Genomic DNA, 18,851 nt, shown 5'->3' with positions numbered 1-18,851 from the left:
GATGTTTGCCTAAAAATACACAGGGAAAAAAACTCCACATAACAAACCAAAAAAAGCTGCTTCGGCCGACTTAAAACAAAAAGCTGAGGTGCTACTTGCAGCTGGAACGACCTCCAGGGAGATGTGAACGAACTGCATAACCTCAGCTCCTCTGAAAACACCAGCTTCATTTCAAAGTCATCATTCAGTCAACATCAGAAATAACCCTGGCAGGTCCATCGCTCTCACCGACCGTCCTTAACGTGCGCAGTATGCATTTTAGATCCTTGGTACTGTATTTATCGACGCTGCTCTCTGTGTGAGTCATCAGCCGGCCTTCATCTGTCCACAGCTCCTCATTAGAGACAGTTTCAACCCTGAAACCAACACAAGCATCTGTCATGTCTACAAACAGGTGACGGACATCAACGCAGCTGTCCTGCTAACGTCTGAATGCTTCAGAATGAGACGCTTCTCCTGATATTATGAAACCACGTCTGCTCTGCTGTTGTTCCGCTCAAAAAAGTTAAAAACCCGTGACGTGTGTGAATGGAGTCGGATAAAGACACCTGAGCCCCCGCTGCTGTCGTACGTCCTTACGTCACGCTCTAGTCCGTAGTACTGGGTCCCCACAGACCACGCATGCACGGGGCGTGCACGTGATACAGACAGCCCGTTTCCACCTGTAAGCTCAGTGGGACCACGGCTTTAGCTGCAAATCTGTTTGGTTTTTTTAAGCTTTGTTCACACCGGCCTCGGCGTCGTGCGTTCAAGCGACCACTTCCAATGAGAGGTCAACGTGCGCATATGCACATTTTGGTCTTCCGCGTTCAAAACCCTCATGTTGACGTGTCGGTACATAAGTCCTACAACTGTTTCCGGGCTGCGCATACAAAACGGGCGACGGCCCGTTGAAAGTTAAACCAGTCAAACTTTGACCAATCAGTGACCCAGATTTGGCAGTGATGTATGGATTGAGTCGCGGAGGTACCAACCGTTTATCGATCGGGAAGGAGACATCACTAACTGGGGTTTGTGCCCGACTGGAATTATACGATACCAAATCTATCACATGTTGGAGTAGAGATGGGCAAAAAAAAGCTAAACGTGGATTCCAGAAATCTCTCACAGCGCCCGGTGTGACTGTGGCATAAAGAGAATGGTGGCGGCGGCGGCAGCTGCTGCTGCAACCGTGGCTTTTGAGAAAAAACTGCAAAAACAACGACTCCATTTTCTCGACATTTTTGATCCAAACCTACATGCTGGGGGGTGTTTTCACATCAATTTCTTCACGATTGGATTCAGTGCAAAACTTATTCACGGCTGGTGCAAAAGAAACCAGAGTTGATAAGGATGACATTAGAAATCACAAGCTAAACCGCTGCACCATATTTAACGGATTTTACGGAGAATATTTTGAAAAAACAAACAAACATCTTCCTCTGAAACCAAAAGAATGTCTTTTTAACATCTTTTGTGGCCTCCTTAAGGTTTCTAGTAGCTATAACTTTGGTAAGACGTTCCAAAAATCACATCAAAGACATGCAACAAACTTCCAGAGCCCATAAAACCAAGTGGGAAAAACCGTTTGGCAACTCAAATGACAGCAAGAGACCATCTAACCTGCAGGACCAAAGGTCTAGAACTCATCCCTGATCACAAAGTCTGTGCCCCCCCCCAACATCAAATCTCCAATCACCTACAGTTGCAGCCAAGATTGACTAAATGTGTTTAATGCACCGTGTAACATCAACAGCAGTTCCTTCATATAAACCTTTCCTCAAAAACGATGCTTCAGACCTGAAGGAGACGGACTCCACAATCACCTAGAGTCCCCGCCTACCGACACCTGTCATTCAGGACTCCTTGAACCCCTGAAGATCGCATGCAAGCTTGCAGCAAAGCCGCAAAGACGCAGCAGCAGTCGTGCGTTCTGCAGACAGGAGCTGCGAACCACATCCCCACATGGTCTCCCGGGTGCAAAGATAAACAAGGAGGAGCATGTCAGAGGGGGGGGGGTGTTTGGGAACACAACCCATGTTTAAGTATCATCTACTTCCTGTTTGCACGTGTACTTTAGGAGGATTTTAAAAATCTGTGCTCGTTCGGGAATTAGGCTTTGCTCCTGAACCGGTTCAACCAGAGGAACTGGTTTACCGGTGTCGTTCACACGACTCTTCCTGCACCTCATTACTGCCACAGACAGTCAACAGCCTTTTTTCCCCGTCTGACATGAAAAAACGGAAACCAGCACCAGATGCAGCCTGTTCCATGTGGTTTTAAAGCACACAGGTGTGAAGGTTCTGCTGCAGGTGTTTCCAGGTGTTAGCATGCTAGCTCCAATGGCTAAAAGGGTTCCGAACTAAGTTCAGTCCAACTGATGAACGGCAAAAGCATTTCTGTCCAAAAATCTTTGACTTGATTCAAGACAAAACTAACTAGATAGTAACTTTTCAAATCTAGCCACATTTTATTTCCGGTAGCGCTCAAAGGGATATCCATAAAAATATGATAAGCATTCAGTGCAATGCAACAACTATTTCAAAACAATATCTTGAAAATTTTGCTGAGTTCTTTGACCTTTGAAACATCTTATTTTAAATAATTCTCAAATAAATCATTTTTTAAACTATTTTTTCAAATAAATCATTTTTTTTTTCCAATTGCTAAAACACATTTTCTGCGAACATTTCACCAAGTTCTCCAAACACGGTCTTCAAAATGCAGGCCAAATATACAAAGTAGTTGACTCTTGAGTCAGTTGGCGACTGGATGGCTCAGTTGGTTGGTTAGGAGCAGGACTGGCACACGGGAAAACCACAGTTCGATTCCCAGGTCAATGAGCTTAGTGTGGGTCTTTGGGCAAGACGAACCTCAACCAACGCAAATGCCTAACTAAGTAGCTCCAGGTAACTCTGTGGCACCGGGATACGCTCGTCTGGGTCTCCCGGTGCCGGTCCCCAGGGCATCCCTGAGGCGACTCCTGAAGGGACCGGCCGAAAGGTGAAGAAACAGCTCACTTTGAAGTCACAATAGTCTAGCAAAACACACAGCAACACAACACAATACACAACAAAACACTATTCCCAAAGCGGTTTCTAAAGATGGCCAAAATGACTGCAGCCAAACGCCGATGGCGGCTCCACTGGCGCCAACCTGTGGCCATCCAGAGCAACGGGTCTTTGAAAGAAAACGTACATTTAAATAGAATTAAAATGTGTTTTTCTAGTCGAACTTTAAGGTAGTTATGGTCTAGAAATCTAAGATATGTGGACTGTTGTAGCTCTTAAAGTAGAATATGCTTTGAGGGAATGTGTATATATAAAACCTTAAAGATATGAGCACTAAAGGCTCATCTTAAGACAAAGTATTTTCAGTTACAAGAGGAATAGATTTCAATATGAGTCTTTATGGCTAATTTTAAAAAGTATTTTTGTTGTAAAAGGTGAAACATCACAGCTTATGTCAGGAAATCTTAGAAACAAATTCCACCAACATTCCTCTCATCATGTGGTAATCCATATTTTTAACTAGTTTTCAGAGGTTTTTCCAGTGTGAGAAGCGAGTAAAACTAAGTGAAGGGTTCACTTCAATAAATAGATGTTAGCTGCAGGTTTCATGACAAAATCTGCACAACTGTTACTGCGTGAGAACAGGAGAATTTTTATGAAAGTAAAATCCTGATCTAGAATTCTCGCAACATCTTCACTAAAGGAAACTCCTCCTCTTCATCACATATGGCTGAACGTTGAATCATTTCACGCTAACGGTAATCGGAGGTCCAGCTATGCTCAGTCACGGCTCCAAAGCACTTCCACAAAAGCAATTTAGCCCCCCCACCCCCCCTCACATTCATGATCAATTAACAGCACACTAGGATTATTAATTATCTGGCCGTCTACAGAGCGGTTGATGATAATCCGTCTTTTCGTTCTGGTTTACCGCCTCGTTATTTGTTCTTTTTTCCTTCTGTGGAGCTGAAATCGATTTGTAAAATGTTGTTTACTTTTTCAAACGTATTTAGGAACTAATCGGTTATTTTATTTTTTTAGAGTGCAGAGCTGATCAGCAACACAGCTGCCCACGATACAAACATCTACAGAATTCTTATGGTGTAGAAAATGCTCGGCTGTAGGTTTATGGTTTAATAAACAGGAAAGAAAAATGGGAAGAAGAGAAGAAGTCATCCAAAATCTCACTGATAGTCTTTTCTTCAGACAGAGATGTTTGATGGAGGAGAAGAAACAGAACAAGGAAGAAGGAGGAGTGAAAAATGGGAATTGAGTAAGGATGCAGAGGGAGGAACAGAGGGATGCAGGTCAAAATGGAGGGAAAAAGCAGAGCAGGGGAGGATGAAGGGAGCAGTCGTGACTTTACTGGTAGAGGAGGAACGGAGATGAGAAGATGCCCTCTGCGAGACCCTCCCGCTGCTTCTCATCCCTCCGGCTGCTGATGCAGGTGTGCGTTCACCTTGCTGCGGCGCATCCATGCTAGTTAGCATGCAGCTCACACACTCAGCTCTGACTCATTCTCCATCCTTCTCGTACCGCTCAGCTCATCCCTCCTGTCGTTTTCTTCCCTTTCCCTTCCTTTTTGGTTCAAACACACCCGTCATTTACATGCTGCTGTTCCTTCAACCCTCCATTCCTGCCTGACGGACTGATTGATTTCCTGGCCCACACCTTCCATCATCTCCTCTCCTCTGTCTGTTACAACCAGCCTGATCCTGAAGCAAACGTGGGAGCAGGAAACCAGGAAGCAGCAGCAGCAGCAGCAGCAGCAGCAGCATGTCATGTAAAACCTCCACCTTCACATTCCACAGCCCTCTGCCTCACATTCTGCCGAGCGCTGTTCTCTGTCACGCTCTCACATGCACACGAACTACACCGCAGCGCGATGACACGCATGCAAATATTCCACAATACAGGCCTCGCCAAAGTACGACGGCGTGAGCGGCGACACATGTGACGCACATTCAGACTTCCTCACTGCTGCGGCAGAAGGCGAGACGTGGCCGGAGAGTGAGGCGGGGCCTTGTTTACAGCGCCGCGCGACTCTTGAGTCGTGATGAAGCCCCTGGGAGCTTCACAACGTGACTCACAGGTGCCAAAAGGAGGAAAAGGCCAGCTGAGCTGCTCTCCTCCTTTCCTTTTACAGTCGGTCTGATGCCACTTTCAACAACACTGAAAAACCTTCATTTAATAAACTGGCTGCAAAATGTGTTTTTAAAGCAGCCACCAAAGGGCTTCATGGGAAATGCACACGTGTTGTAAGAACCTGTCAGCACTTAACTGTAGATGATAACATTAATGCACAAACCTTAAACAACTGTGGACATGCTTAGTCTTCTGCCATGACACACTTTTGACTGAAGATGGCACTTTCTGATTGGGTCAAACATCATGTTTGGATTATTTTTTTTAGAGTCAGGCAAAGTAAATTTGGTTCTGGTTTGATATTTATGGACATTAAAGTGTGTATCTTTTTTTTAGGTGGTGTTTCGAGCTGAATTTAGCAATGAAATATTATGGTTTACCAAATCAATCATCCGAGGAATTAAGCATGTTTTAAAATAAATGTCAAAGATCGTTTTAGGATGCAGGTTATTTTTGTAGTCTTTTGTAATCTATACGTTCACTTTCTGCAAAAATATATCTACAGTACATGTGGGACTTTGCTCAAATCAAATCCCGGACAAGCCCCCATTTGTTAAAACCTAGTTGTTGGTGTTTGGTAAGGGCTGGAAAACAACAAAGCTGTTGAAGTCAACTATTTTCCTCTTCAAAAAAATTGTAATGAATCAATCAACGTCGACATCAGTTTTGATGTAATAATTTCCAACACAAAGTGCAATAACATTTAAAAAAATAAAATTAGAACATAAAACCAAAAATGAAGAAGAAACAATGCGAGGATGTAAATGAAGATTAGAATCTTTAGATTGTAAATATGAAAAAGCCGAAAACATTTCAAATGACTACAAAATAAATCCACAAGGGAAACATAAACTGTGATAGAGTACAGACGGAGTCGGTTGTAAAGCCCGACAGGAAGATCACACACTACGGCCGTTCTATTCATACCAACGCTGCATGTGGGAAAGCTGTCTTAAATAAAAGGAAGAGGTGGGTGTGGCCTGCGAGACATGTGGACGCACTAAACCGCATCCTTCCAGTTATTCTTCAAAACACACAGAAGGGAGATTCTTTGGAGAGCTTCTTCTGGTCTCACTTCCCACACTGGCAGAACAGCGGTAGCACCAATGTGGGAAGTGTTTGGGCCAAACGGCTGAGTGTGCTCATCCGCTCTTTAAGCTGTGATGTCACAAAGACTCAGCTTTTCATTCTCCAACGTTCGGTTTTTCCTGAACATGAGCAGCATCTTTGGGTGGAAACACTCATCTAAACCCAACAAAACAAAGGGATTGTTCATCAGGAATCCCACTTTGAAGCATTTCTTCCACAATGCCACCAACTCTACCTTTTAAATTCTCCAAGAGCCACTTTCTGACATTTGGCTGAATTTAATTTAACTTTATTTAAACGTACAAAAATGTCAATTTCTTCACTGTTTTCCAACCACTTAACAATAATTCATGTTAGTTGCCTTATAATCTATGCAGGCTGGTGAAAATGAAATCCCCCAGTGTTTCACAGCTCTGATGATAATGTGACACATTATTGATCCACAAAAAGAAATCAAAGCTGCTGCTGCTGTCCTGGCGGCTCCACAGCAGGCCTTTTCTAAGTTATGTAAGGTCAGTCACAAGCTCAGTCATGTGACTGTGAGTCCTCGCCAGCGTCCTGGATAAGCCAAACTTCCCTTTAGGCTCTTTCTCTCTGTCGCTCGCACGCACACGGTCACTTTAATCACCATACAAGGCCACGCTCTCCCCGCTGTGGAGTGGAGATCTTAGGAGAAGTGGGGTGAATGAAGTAGATGTTTCTGAGGAGCATCTCCAGCTGGAGTGAGATTCATCCCTTCACCATCATGGGGACCGCCGTCCTCCAAGGGACAGTTTAAGACGATTAAATAAAACAACTCAACTTTAACTGGATGATGATTGGGTATTTTTACAAGTGTATTATTTTTATTAGTGTAGCCCGGGTCCTGGCAGCTAAACTGTTTAACGTTTTCTACGTGGTTTTCACAGACAGACTGCTAAATTTAATTTTCTGAACTAAATCCTAAGTCACGTGTACCCAAACAGGTCGACCTGCGTGGGTTCACGTGGGTTTTTGGCTTTTCCAGGCCTGTGGAGGGTCTTAAAGAGGAGCGGCTGCATCTTAAAGAGAGCACAGGTGTATCTTGCGCTTCAAATCTTCAAAACTTATGTTAGCCATCAGTCTAACATAAGTTGCATACTTGTAACCTACGGGTGATGCTGTTGCACAGTGTTCTTACGCCACACTCTAGTCATTAGTAAGGTGCGAGTTCTGGCAAATGCCACAAAACTACACTCTAAGTGTCTAATTACCCACGGACAGTTGAGACTAGGGCTCATGTAATAATGTAGATTAGCTAGAAAAGCCCCAACAATTACTAACACAATGAATGTTTTTAAATGTTCTGAAAAATGATCAAATTGAGGACATGGATTTGAATAGAGTGCTAGAAAGGTTAGAAAAACAACCGTCTAGCTTTCATTTTAAACAGAATTTCCCCTTTGGTACTCTGGAAGGTCTACCGACGTTGAGCTCGGAGGCTTTCAGATCTATCAGATCCATCACTGCTGCGACGGTCAGGTGACTCGTCAAGGACGTAATCCCCATTTAAAGCCACGGCAGCTCGGAGAGCATCCCGTCTGCTGCGACCCTGAACGGGATAAAGCTCTGCGCTGCAGGGCTCGGCAGAAGCAGGAGCGACGTGTTTTAACAAACCGTGAAAGAACAGCTTCTACGTTACTTCATTTAATAATTAGAACCGAATTTCAAATAACCTAGACTGTCGAACGACACCATACCGGAGGCACTAAAGGAACGGGGTTGGAGGAGGAACATGTGAAGGTTAAGTGAGATACTGCAGACCATAGAGCTGAAAAATGGTTATGAGCGGAGCCGGATGGAGAGCTGTAATCAGTTTCCAGCCTCGCACACTCACATGACATGGAAAATATATGGCAGGCCGCCAAGCCAGGGGACTCCGGCGAGCGTCGCATTCCCTAAACTCACGCTTTCTCCTAGGTCACTTTGACAGGAAGCCCTTTATGAATGACTCCTCGCACACGGATGCTAAAACGCCACGAACATCAACGGAACCAGAGACCAGCAGAGATTTGCCGTTTCAACTCTGTGGAAACGGTGAGGAAAGGACGCGGACAGAATGACCATGATTCAGCAAAAAAACGTCAGCTTTGGTGAAGGAAACACAATCTTTAAGTCACACGTCTCCATTGACCAGAGCTTTGTGTCGTAACCAATGGACTGATGGTCAAGAAAAGTTTAATAAAGCATTTTTATTAAATAAGAATTACCCTCATTCTGATCTGGACTGAAATTAATTAAAAAAACTGCAACGTCTGATTGATTTCACTTATTTCAATGAACCTTTTATTGGTCATTGTTCTTGTTGTTATTATTAAAACTCATGTAAAGTTTTGCAAAAGCAGCGTTTTTCAAACAACGCTTCCTTGTTTCCTGCGAGTCTGAGGCACGATCGCTAATTTGTTGACAGGTAATGAGACCGGAAAGCTCCACAATTTGAACTTCAAAAACTCAATTTTCCTCTTTGCAGCCAATGTGGAGAGGATGTGCTTAATTAAAACGAGCAAAAAGGATGCCCCCCCCCCCCCCCCCCGGCCATTCACCTCCACCACCCCCACCCCCCACCCCCAGTTTAATAAGGAGCACAAAAAGGCAATTATATGCCGTTTGATTATTTGGTCAGACAGTAAAATAGTGGCAGATGGGGAATAAATGAGGGAAACGGATCAATAGGGGCCATTATCTCACACTTTTTTAATCTCTGTTTATCCTATTTTCTTCCTTTTTCCATGAGCCAAAAACGTATCAATGTAAAACGGCCAAAGGAGACACCGTGGAAAAAGGGTGGTGCTTGCTCCACATTCAGGTCGAACTGAAGAATTATGATCATTGGTTGTTTTTGTCCAGTCGATTCTGAAATCTGTATATCTGTAAATATGAAGGTTCTACTTCAATAGTTCATAGTGTCTGTTGTGTTTTCACATACCTGACATGTTTTGACGAAGGTCGAAACATGTCAGGTATGTGAAAACAACAGACCCGTGTCTGATAACAGATGGACCTAAGAAGTCAACGTGAAGAATCTTATTTTTCACTTCATCAAAACCTCAAAAACTGAGGTTTTGCACAAAGCAGCCGGCATTTATGGAGCCCTTTGTTCAAACTTAAGATGCATTATGATGTGAGAAAAATAAGGCAGATATCTACATGTGAAAAGTCTCGTGGAAATGCACTGAACACAAAAAAGTACCACCTGTTTGTGGAGCGACCTCTCTGTTGTAACAGTGATGCCGTAAAAGTCGGATAGTGTTGAGAAGAGTCTGTTTATTATCCTTTTTAAGTGGTTCTTTTGGAAGGAACATGCATTTGTGGGATTATCAGCAGAGCATTAAATTAGCATTTTGCAGAAAACCTACCCGTCCAATGTGAGCAGGCTTTTGGGATCCCCCAGCATCCTCTGGGACCTTTTCCCTATTCTTGTTCCGAATGGTGTTCGCCACTTGCAGCTACGTTAGCTGGCACTAAGCTCCGCACTTTGTCATTGAGGAATAAAACAAGTCAAACACAACGGTAAAAGTGAGGGTTGAAAGGCCACAAATGGTTTAAGTTCTACTTGGTTTTTAGACGGTTCTCAGGTTCCACTGAGACTCGTTCCAATCAACCCCCATCCTTCAAAAAAAGCCTATTTGACTGGCGACGGATCTTGAACTTGTTGCTTGAATGCAATAAAGTATTTATCCCATTGTTTTCCTGTTTTTCTTTATTCTAGTATCTTCCTCCATTTTTGGCTTTTAACTCCTACAATGTTTCAGCTATTTTAACCATTCAACCATTCAAATGTTCAGCTCTTTCAGCGTTTTCCTAGTATGACTTTTGGTCCTTAAAATCCTTGAACTTTTCAAGATATTCCAGGATTCCCAGGATTTTTGCTTCCATTAAAATTCACGGGGAATGCTTGGTGCAGAAGCTCGCTGGTTCTGGCATTTTTCACAAACAGATCTTTTTTGTTATTGTGCTGTTTTCACTTTATTTATGGTCAACTTTGATAATTTCTTTCTTTTTTTTTTTGCCAATTATTACCCTTTACGTTTCATTTTCATTCAGCAATATAGCATTCAACCCCATATTTTCTTGTGGAAATGCAGCTCTTTCTCATTCATGTAAGCTTTAGCCCTTAGTGTTACGCGATTATACAAGTCAAATTCTCAGTAGACGTTACGTGTTTTGACCATGAGAGGATGTTTTTCTAATTTCCAGTCGTTTCTACTCTGAAAACATAACTTGATTGACATACAAAGATGTCCAACAGCTGCTTTGGTGCAGCACAGCCACCTGCAGTCGTTTTGGCCTGATCGCGATCACTCAAAGGCCATCAGTCAGACGCTTACACAGAGCCTGCCACAGGTTCGCCAAGCTTTGGAGCACTTGTCGGAATAAAAAATGAAGAGGGTGGTGATGAAAAGGAAGGAGCCGATAACGAGAATGCTAATCGGCGTTTGGTAATCCGAGTGGTTCCTAAAGCAGGAGGCAACAATCTGCATGTGTTTGTGTGTCTATGTTTAGCCTTCATCCTGGTCTCATGACTGCTCTTCCACCGGCGACCTGAGGGGCTGGCTGCTGCCAAACAGGGATGACCCCTCACACACATACACCCCCCTCCCCCCGCTCCACAATGCAAGAGAACACGGATTACGGCGGAATCAATAAAATCCAATCGGACCGGCTAACAGATCAGTGTGTGAGCGGCCCTAACCTCCAGCAATGGCATGACAGATAAAGTGATTTACGTGAATGAGAGGCGTCCACACACATACACACACACACACACACACACACAAAGCAGCTGTAATAAATAGATGGAAGGCTAAAGTGGCGTTTAGTGTTTCTTATTACATGCTTCAGCAGAGAAGACGACCGAGCTACGTTAAAAGTGTTGAGAGTTAGCGCCAAGCTTTTTCCTCATAAGTCAATTTCCTCTCCTTTACTGACTGAGCCTGAGGTGAGCCTTCAGTCAGTAAGTCATGAGGTCAATGTCAGCATGTGTGGGTTTGAGCGACCGCGGTCGGCGCTCAGTCGAAGGCCTATTGAGGGAGAAACATTCGGGACCAGCCTCCTCAAGCTGAGCCATCACCTCGTCCAACAATGAAAGCACCGATTTCATCATTTCATTGAGAAGCTGCTCCTATCCGTAGCTCTAGTCGCATGTACACCAGTACAGGACCTGCAGGTCCCTTCAGGCTCACAGACACCACAAGGGACCACGTACCATTTTTGTACATATGGTAAGCATATCGTGAAGCACGTATTGTGAAGTCCACGCATGGGGCGGCCGTGGTGCAGCGGTAGGGCAGCCGACCCATGATCATAAGATTGCAGGTTCGATTCCCGCCTTGCATGCCCACGTGTCAAAGTGTCCTTGGGCAAGACACTGAACCCCACCTTGCCTCTGGTGGGAGGTTGGCGCCAGTGTTCGGCAGCGGAGCTGCCATCAGTGTGTGAATGTGTGTGTGCATGGGTGAATGGGACTGTGACTGTAAAGCGCTTGGGGCCTTTGAAAGAAGGTAGAAAGCGCTATAGAAGTATACGCCATTTACCATTTACCGTAAGGTCAGGTGGAATTATTGCTGTGTACAAATAATCATTCAAAGTCTGTGAGTCACAGTCCTGTATCTGGTCTGCACCCTTTGAATATCACTTTGACCCATAATGCATCAGGAAAACCTCCCACCAATCCAACACCCCCCTGTCAGAACGTCCAATCATTAGCTGACAGGAGCCTGTCACACAGATATATTGTGTAGTTGTCTTCTCCAGAGCACAAACATCTCCGTTAATCAAGCAGTACTTGTGTCTGAGTTGGTCTTTAACGTCGAGTGCCGCAGCTGATTGTGTTGGAGACCTGCCACTGGTGCTGCTGCTCCTTCAGTCGTGGGTTTCAGTGGGATTTTCCTGCTATAAACAGAAATGGGGCATGTATGCTGAACCCATTCCCACAATGAGGAGGGTAATCCAATGGATTATCACACTGATGTTGTCCCTCGTAGTTTCTGTGCAGATTTATCTATCATTCTTTTGACCAATAGCTTTTCATTCATTTTTAGTTAAATTTCCATCAACTGTTCCTTTTTGTTTAAACCTCAAAGAGGTCTGGGATCAAAACATGAACTTTCACCTGGAAATCTGGACTTTTTACTCACAGATTGATGCCCTAAAGTTGATAATAATGGCAGATTTTGGTCCAACCTGACCTTTTCTCTAATGTCTGTTGGAGAAGATTGGTTATATAAAGAGATGAATGTCACAGATGTGTCTTCTCCTTACTCTGCTAGGTTGCAAATAGCTGAAGCAGCGTTTCACAAAAGCCAAACAAAGTTTATCTTTAAAAATGTCCAAAGAGATGTTCAGAAAAAAGGTCTCCGTTTCTCTGAACCTCCAGGATCATATTTCCCATCGTTTTCTTTCACAATCTGGAGTCTGAGTCAATCCCACAGATGTTCTGAGGCAAAGGTTCTCGTCTCACTTCGGAGACACTCTGCGGTTTGAGGAAATGCTTCTTTCTCAGGATTCAAAATGTGGAAACCCTTTCAGACTGAGTTGTGAAATCAAAGTTTTGAAGCAAATTTCATTTTCAGTCTGATTCTAATGAGAAGTTCTGATGCAATTAATGCTTTGTCAACTTTTGTTTGATCAGCAGATCAGACCTGCAGGAGGAGGAGGATTAATCTAGAGGAGAACCTTACAAAAACTGAGCTTGGAGGTCGCTGACGGCGTGGAATCAAGTTCATCTGAGTTTCTTTGTTTCTGCTGGGTTATCTGTTACACTGAGCTCGCCTCCAGACAACCTCTGACTCCCTGCAACATAATCTGGCTCCTCCCACTTCGCTTTGGACGGCAAAGACAGGAAACCTAAATCTGTAAATGGCAATCCGGGTGAACCGCAGCTTTAATCCAGTCTCAATTCAGCAGATCAGACTAGAGAAGCAGCGGTGGACTTGACGGGTGGCGTCATAGATGCCCTCTTCATTGGAAATGCCAAGTAGATCCATTTACAGCTCGCTCCGCCACAAGTGGCACCGATGTAGCAGCGATCAGTCCCTCCATCCAGGAGGAAGACCTCTTTACGAGAGGTGAACTGCATCATCACAACATCCCGCTTAACGGTCAGATTAGCAGCTAAAGCCCAGAGTCAAGAGCAAGTAAAGGGCGACGCCGTTGTGCTTAAAGATGGGGGGAAAAGTTGGTTCTGGTTTGACTTACAGTCTGAAAGTTCTACCAACTGGAATAAAAAATAAACCTCGTTTCTGAAAGCCTGTCAAAATAAAAGTCTTTCCTCAGTTATAGTTTAATTCAGAAAAATGCAGAAGGAGCAAAGATGACCACAAGTGGAGTTCTCAGGAAGACGACTGGTTGCGTAACGAGATCGGACAAGAAAAGCTGCTTCGAAGCTCGAGAATAAAAAGTTGCAGCTAAGTCCGTCAGTCTGTGTGGAGTGTTGCTGTCCGGGTTCTCTCAGGGCGGGGGCTTAAGAGCGGCAGCAGAAAGGGAAAAAAAAAAAGAAAGAGAAGAACTTTGAGGAGCTGAATGGAAACAAAGACCTACTGCGGTTTAAGATGATGCACTTCAGGTGGCGGCGGAGGAGGAGCTCAAACCTGCAGCAGGTGCAGCATTCAGAATACTAATTCTCCTTCCTTCCAATGAATTTGCCATTTTGCAGCCAAGCTTGCAGTGTAAGCATTTTTAAAAGTCACGGCGTCCCCTGCGTCCTTCTTCTCTGAGCAGTGAAGACGTCTGCTGATTAAATTGCTACCCAACAGGCGTTAACCCTCTCCGCCTCAATGGTGACCCACTCTCAGATGTCCAGCCACCCCGGTATTTTATTCCAGCCGTTCTCTGCCTTCGGCCACAGCAGAAGCCATTTCCACAGACCCATTATCGTCCCTTTGAACGCATCGTCCCTGATGATTGGACCGTTTCCTCCTCCCCCAGCTTAATGCAGACCGTGGACCTTCATCAGAGTCAGAGGACGTCTGCGTAGTGAGAAGTGATGCTACAGAATCAGGAAAATTCCAGAACATTGGATTCTGGAAACAGAGGTAGAGGAGGTGAGAAGATGATTTATAATCATTTCCCTTAAAGACCCCTTTAATAAAAAATGAGTCAAAAGGGTTTTTATTGTGTTCTTTTGGCCTTTTTTCTGATGATGAAGGACATAAAGAAATTACGCTTAAAAGTGCATGACTCAGTTTTTCTATATTCAAATAATCAAAAAATCCTGCATGCGTGCGTGTTTGCCCAGTGGTCCCGCCCACAACTGACGAACACCTGCCGCTCTGCAGAAACTATGTCCATGAAAAGGACACTGATTTTTTCTTTTGTCTAAAAACGTGAGTAAAATGGGCTTTAAAATAGATCAAAAGATGACGTGACACCCAAAAAAAAGGTTGCTCAAAGACTTTAATGCTGAGTTAGCTTTAGATGTTAAATTGTGCTACAATGAAAGACAATTCATATTAATGAAGGCTAAATGAAAGGTTTGATTTGTGGTTGTTGAAGTCAGATGTATTTTTGCTTCATCTTTATCCAAAGAACCTGAGATAACATCAAACTGATAAACTCATGTGAGCAAAACACACAAATCTAAATGCAAAGGGGATGAAACGCTACACAAAAAGTCAAGAAACCAGCCTGAAACTGCAAAAGCAGTGCTTAAGCAATGCTTAACCAAAGTGTTGGATTTTATTAGTGACAAAAACAATTATCATCCATCAAACGGGTAAAGGCCTTTTCCTTTCTGAAAAATCGGCTGCTGAAGCTTTGGGACTAAATCGGTCTCTGAGATCGACGGTTTCAGAGCAGCTCTGCGAGCAATTAGCCAGGAAGCTGATCCCAGCTAATCACCCGATTAATCTGAACGCCACACCTGTAGTTTTTCTGCTTTTCCCTTCCCTGCTTCTCAGCTGACTCCTGTTTGACATGAAGCCTGGACCGGCGGAGGATCTGTCTCAGCTGAAGAGCTCTCAAACATTTTCACGTGCTGCTGCAGAAGAAGTTGCACTGATCACGCATGCAGAGGATCTAATCAATCAACAGACAAACTTCCACACTCATCTAACTTCCTGTCTTGACGCTCTCACACGGCGTTGATGCTGAGGCATGACCTTCTGCAGCGCCAGCTCGCTTCACAGGTCTTCATCTTCCTACATTACCATTTCACCCACCGATTCTAAATGCATCGTGATGTGTTCGTCATGCAGCGTCGTCCACTGTCCATTCATCCACTGCGGCTTTGGCTGGACAAACACAACGCCGCCTTCTATGAGGTCACGAGTCAGCACACGATGGCGAGCCTTCCCATAATTCATCAGCAATGTCATCAGCAGCGATTGAGAGTCGCGTCACGGAGACGTTTTACTTAACAAAAGTGATCCGCACAAATTGAATTAAACCTCAAAAATTGAATTCAGATGTTTTTCCACAAAGACTCGGCTGTGTCTGTTCAGGAATCTCGTCCCGGGCCGAGTCTAGGCAGCATCACCAGTCTGCAGAAACGCAGCAAGGACGCAGAGAAGAAACCCGATCCAGACGTCCTGTGACACGATACCAAGTCAGCAGCAGCCGCTGCAGCAGCAGCAGCAGCAGCAGCCTGCAATCAATTATCCAGGCCAGCTCATCAATGCTGCTACAGAGAGGGAGGGAAGGACTTATTATGGTCTGTGGTCACCTGCAGGACCAGTTCCCCACCACAGCGGAAGTATCAGCAGTAAAACCAAAAGTGGGTTTTTTCATGAGAAAAGGCATTTTTCCAAATGTAAACAACCTTCACCAGAAGACAAAACCTTATCATCAGACTGTGTGATACACATAACACAGAAGATGGTGTAAACTGTGATAAATGGTTACAAACCTTAATCACATGGCAGCTTGGAATATTTAACCAATCAAACGCAGTCCTTTACGCATTTTACCAATCGGATTGACCCTTTCATGTTGTTGACCAATGGGATTGACTCTAAAGTCATGCTGCTGAAGACAAACCTTATTTCACACAAAACGAGGAATCATTTCCTTCACGGCAGAAACATCAACAAATCCGGGAGACAGAAAGACGAACAACTGCTGGCTGTCTCTGCTGGCTGCTGATTGGACTGAAGACTGAGTGATGATGAGTCTAAACACAAACATTCACAAATCATTCATACTTTAATATCACGCTCGCAGAGGAAGATAAAAGTTGGTTGGTACCAATTTGATAAATGTCGTTTGCATTTGCAGCAGACCGTGAGTGAATCCTTCAGGGCTCTGCAGCGGCGTGGACCTCGGCATCAACCATCACTTATCACCGATTCAGAGCATCACACACAAACAGCCACACACCGCTGGGTTCTCAAGGTCGGGGTGTCTGGGGCCCATGCAGATAAGGAGAAGTGAGGGGGTCAGGGAGGTAAAGCGGAGCAGAGGAGTTGTAAAAAAGCAACTGGCGTGGGATTTGAATGAGTCAGCAAAATGAAGTTACCAGAGCTGCACGTTTATTTTGCAAATATGTGATTGTGGGAAACATGAGAACTGCTAAAAACGCTACGACTGCAGCAAAGGCTTAGCCTGATGCACATTCAAGCTCACATAACCTTTACCATGGCAATGAGTTTTATTTCTCCTGCAAATTGAAAAGCCGTCATCTCTCTGGAACTCTGCTTCTCCAAACAGATTGGAAGATCTTCATTCATCTTGTCATGCTTGTTAGGAAAAAGCCTTCATCACTCCTGTCAGTCTCTGTTTTCTGCAGCCTTGGTGACAGCTGATTCAATCAGAAGTGAAAGAAAATGACAAATCCCAATACATTTTGTTTGGATTGGATGAGAATATCTGAAGGTTCACAGCTTCGTTGGCTTGGTTTGCTTTCCCGCTGCACTTTGAGAGCTAATCAAAAACGGAATCAGCCCAAACGTCTCTGTGAACGATTGTATCCTTTGACCATTTCCTCTCTTTCATCTGCCAAATAATCCACGTGCATTCACACTGCTGGAGCGCTAAACCAAGATTCACTTGCAAAAAAAAAACAACCCAGAAAACCTTCTTCTAAGCCAGGGGTCGGCGACCGGCGGCTCCGGAGCCGCATGCGGCTCTTTCCTCCCTGTGCTGCGGCTCTCTGGGGTTTAGTAAAATAACTATTATGTTTTAAGGATGTCGTGGCGCCTTAAACACCGTTGGGGGCAAGAGGAAGAGAGCGGCGTGAAGGCGCGGAGGGGGCGTGTCTGCAGCTGTGAACGCGACCAGAGTCTGTTATGGGATGGAAAGTTCTTCTGGAAAGACAGTCAGTGGTGATCTCGTGGGGGACACGTGAACGCCCCCCCAAAATAAGCCTTTTTTTCCCCCCTATACTTAAACCACCATTTTCCACGTTAAATTAATTAAATTTGCATTAGGACCCCCCCCCACTATCCTGTACCTGTGTAGAACACGCTGGGGGGGGGGGCTTAGACTCACCACTTATGATTCCAGACCCGCAACAAACTAACAGGTGCTTCCTAACAAAAAATAGTTGTCGTCCATAAAATGTGTGTAATTTTTGGGGTTATTGGATTTCAAGAAAAAAAAGAAATAGAAAGGAGTGAATTGGTTTCCATCATCTCACTCATCTCAACTCTGGGTGTTTGACAGTTAGACAAAAGTCTATTCCAGGTTGCGGAAAAAGGACAAAAGATCAAAGGAAGCATTACGCTCATAAAGAATAAAAATAATTAAATTAGATAATTGAATAAATATCCTGACAGCATTTTGAATCAATACAAGTATTGCCAAATGAACTATCGCGATACATCGGCAAAAACATTTTTTTCTAACACATCTTTTTCCAATTCAATTTCTAATTTTATTTGTATAGCCTAAATTCGTCTGGATGAGCTTCGTATCGGTAATTGAAAAAGTAAAACATCTACTGTTGTGGCTCCCTGTGTCTTCATCTCAGTGGGAAACTGATCCAATGGCTCTTTGAGAGTTCAGGTTCCAGACCCCTGTTCTAAGCCAACCAACGTTTTTCTTGATTTATCGGCTCCAGAGATCGAATGAATGTACACACCTGACAAACCACAAGGACATTAGTCAGTAAAAAGGCTCCAGCTTTACCGTTATGAGTTAGCACTTAGCGCTAATCTTCAAAATTAGCATCAAAAGTAGACATTACGAGTTAGCGCAAAGCGCTAGCATTAAGGGTTATTGTTGGGAGTTAGCATTAAGTGTGAGCATTGAGAGTTAGCATTTAGCATTAACAGGTAGTGTTAGGAGTTAGAACTAAGCATTGGCGTTAAAAAGTTAGTGTTAAGAGTTACTTATAACAATTAGGAGTTAGCATTGAGAATTAGCATTAGGAGCTAGCCTTAAGCATTAAATTCAAATAATTTTATTTCTCTTTAGCAACTTTTAATGAAAAAAGGAAAGCGCACCTCATAATAAAATACACAAAAACAAACACAAATAAAAGAGAAATGATTATAAAAAGCTAAAGAAGAGAGAACCCAAAAGGCGCCGTCCGCCCTGTCCTCCGGTCGGTCGCTTCTATGCACCACAAGCACAATCCCCCCACAGCCCCCCCAACCCCCCATCCCTGGGGTTCAATGCGCCCAACGTGGGCACACCAGGCCAGGCAGCTCGGAGGACCCCGAACAAGAGATG

At 44.1% G+C, this 18,851-nt stretch overlaps 1 protein-coding gene across 2 annotated transcripts in view; it reads right to left on the bottom strand.

Annotated features, from left to right (window-relative positions):
• Positions 1-18,851, bottom strand: part of ppargc1b (peroxisome proliferator-activated receptor gamma, coactivator 1 beta) — a 151,776-nt gene that overhangs the window by 27,969 nt on the left and 104,956 nt on the right. The window lies entirely within an intron of this gene.

The sequence above is a fragment of the Oryzias latipes genome, chromosome 10 (genome assembly GCF_053564925.1).
Source record: "Oryzias latipes strain Hd-rR chromosome 10, Olatipes_Hd-rR_3.1".
Taxonomy (NCBI): Eukaryota; Metazoa; Chordata; class Actinopteri; order Beloniformes; family Adrianichthyidae; genus Oryzias; species Oryzias latipes.
This window is presented reverse-complemented; position numbering and strand designations above follow the sequence as displayed.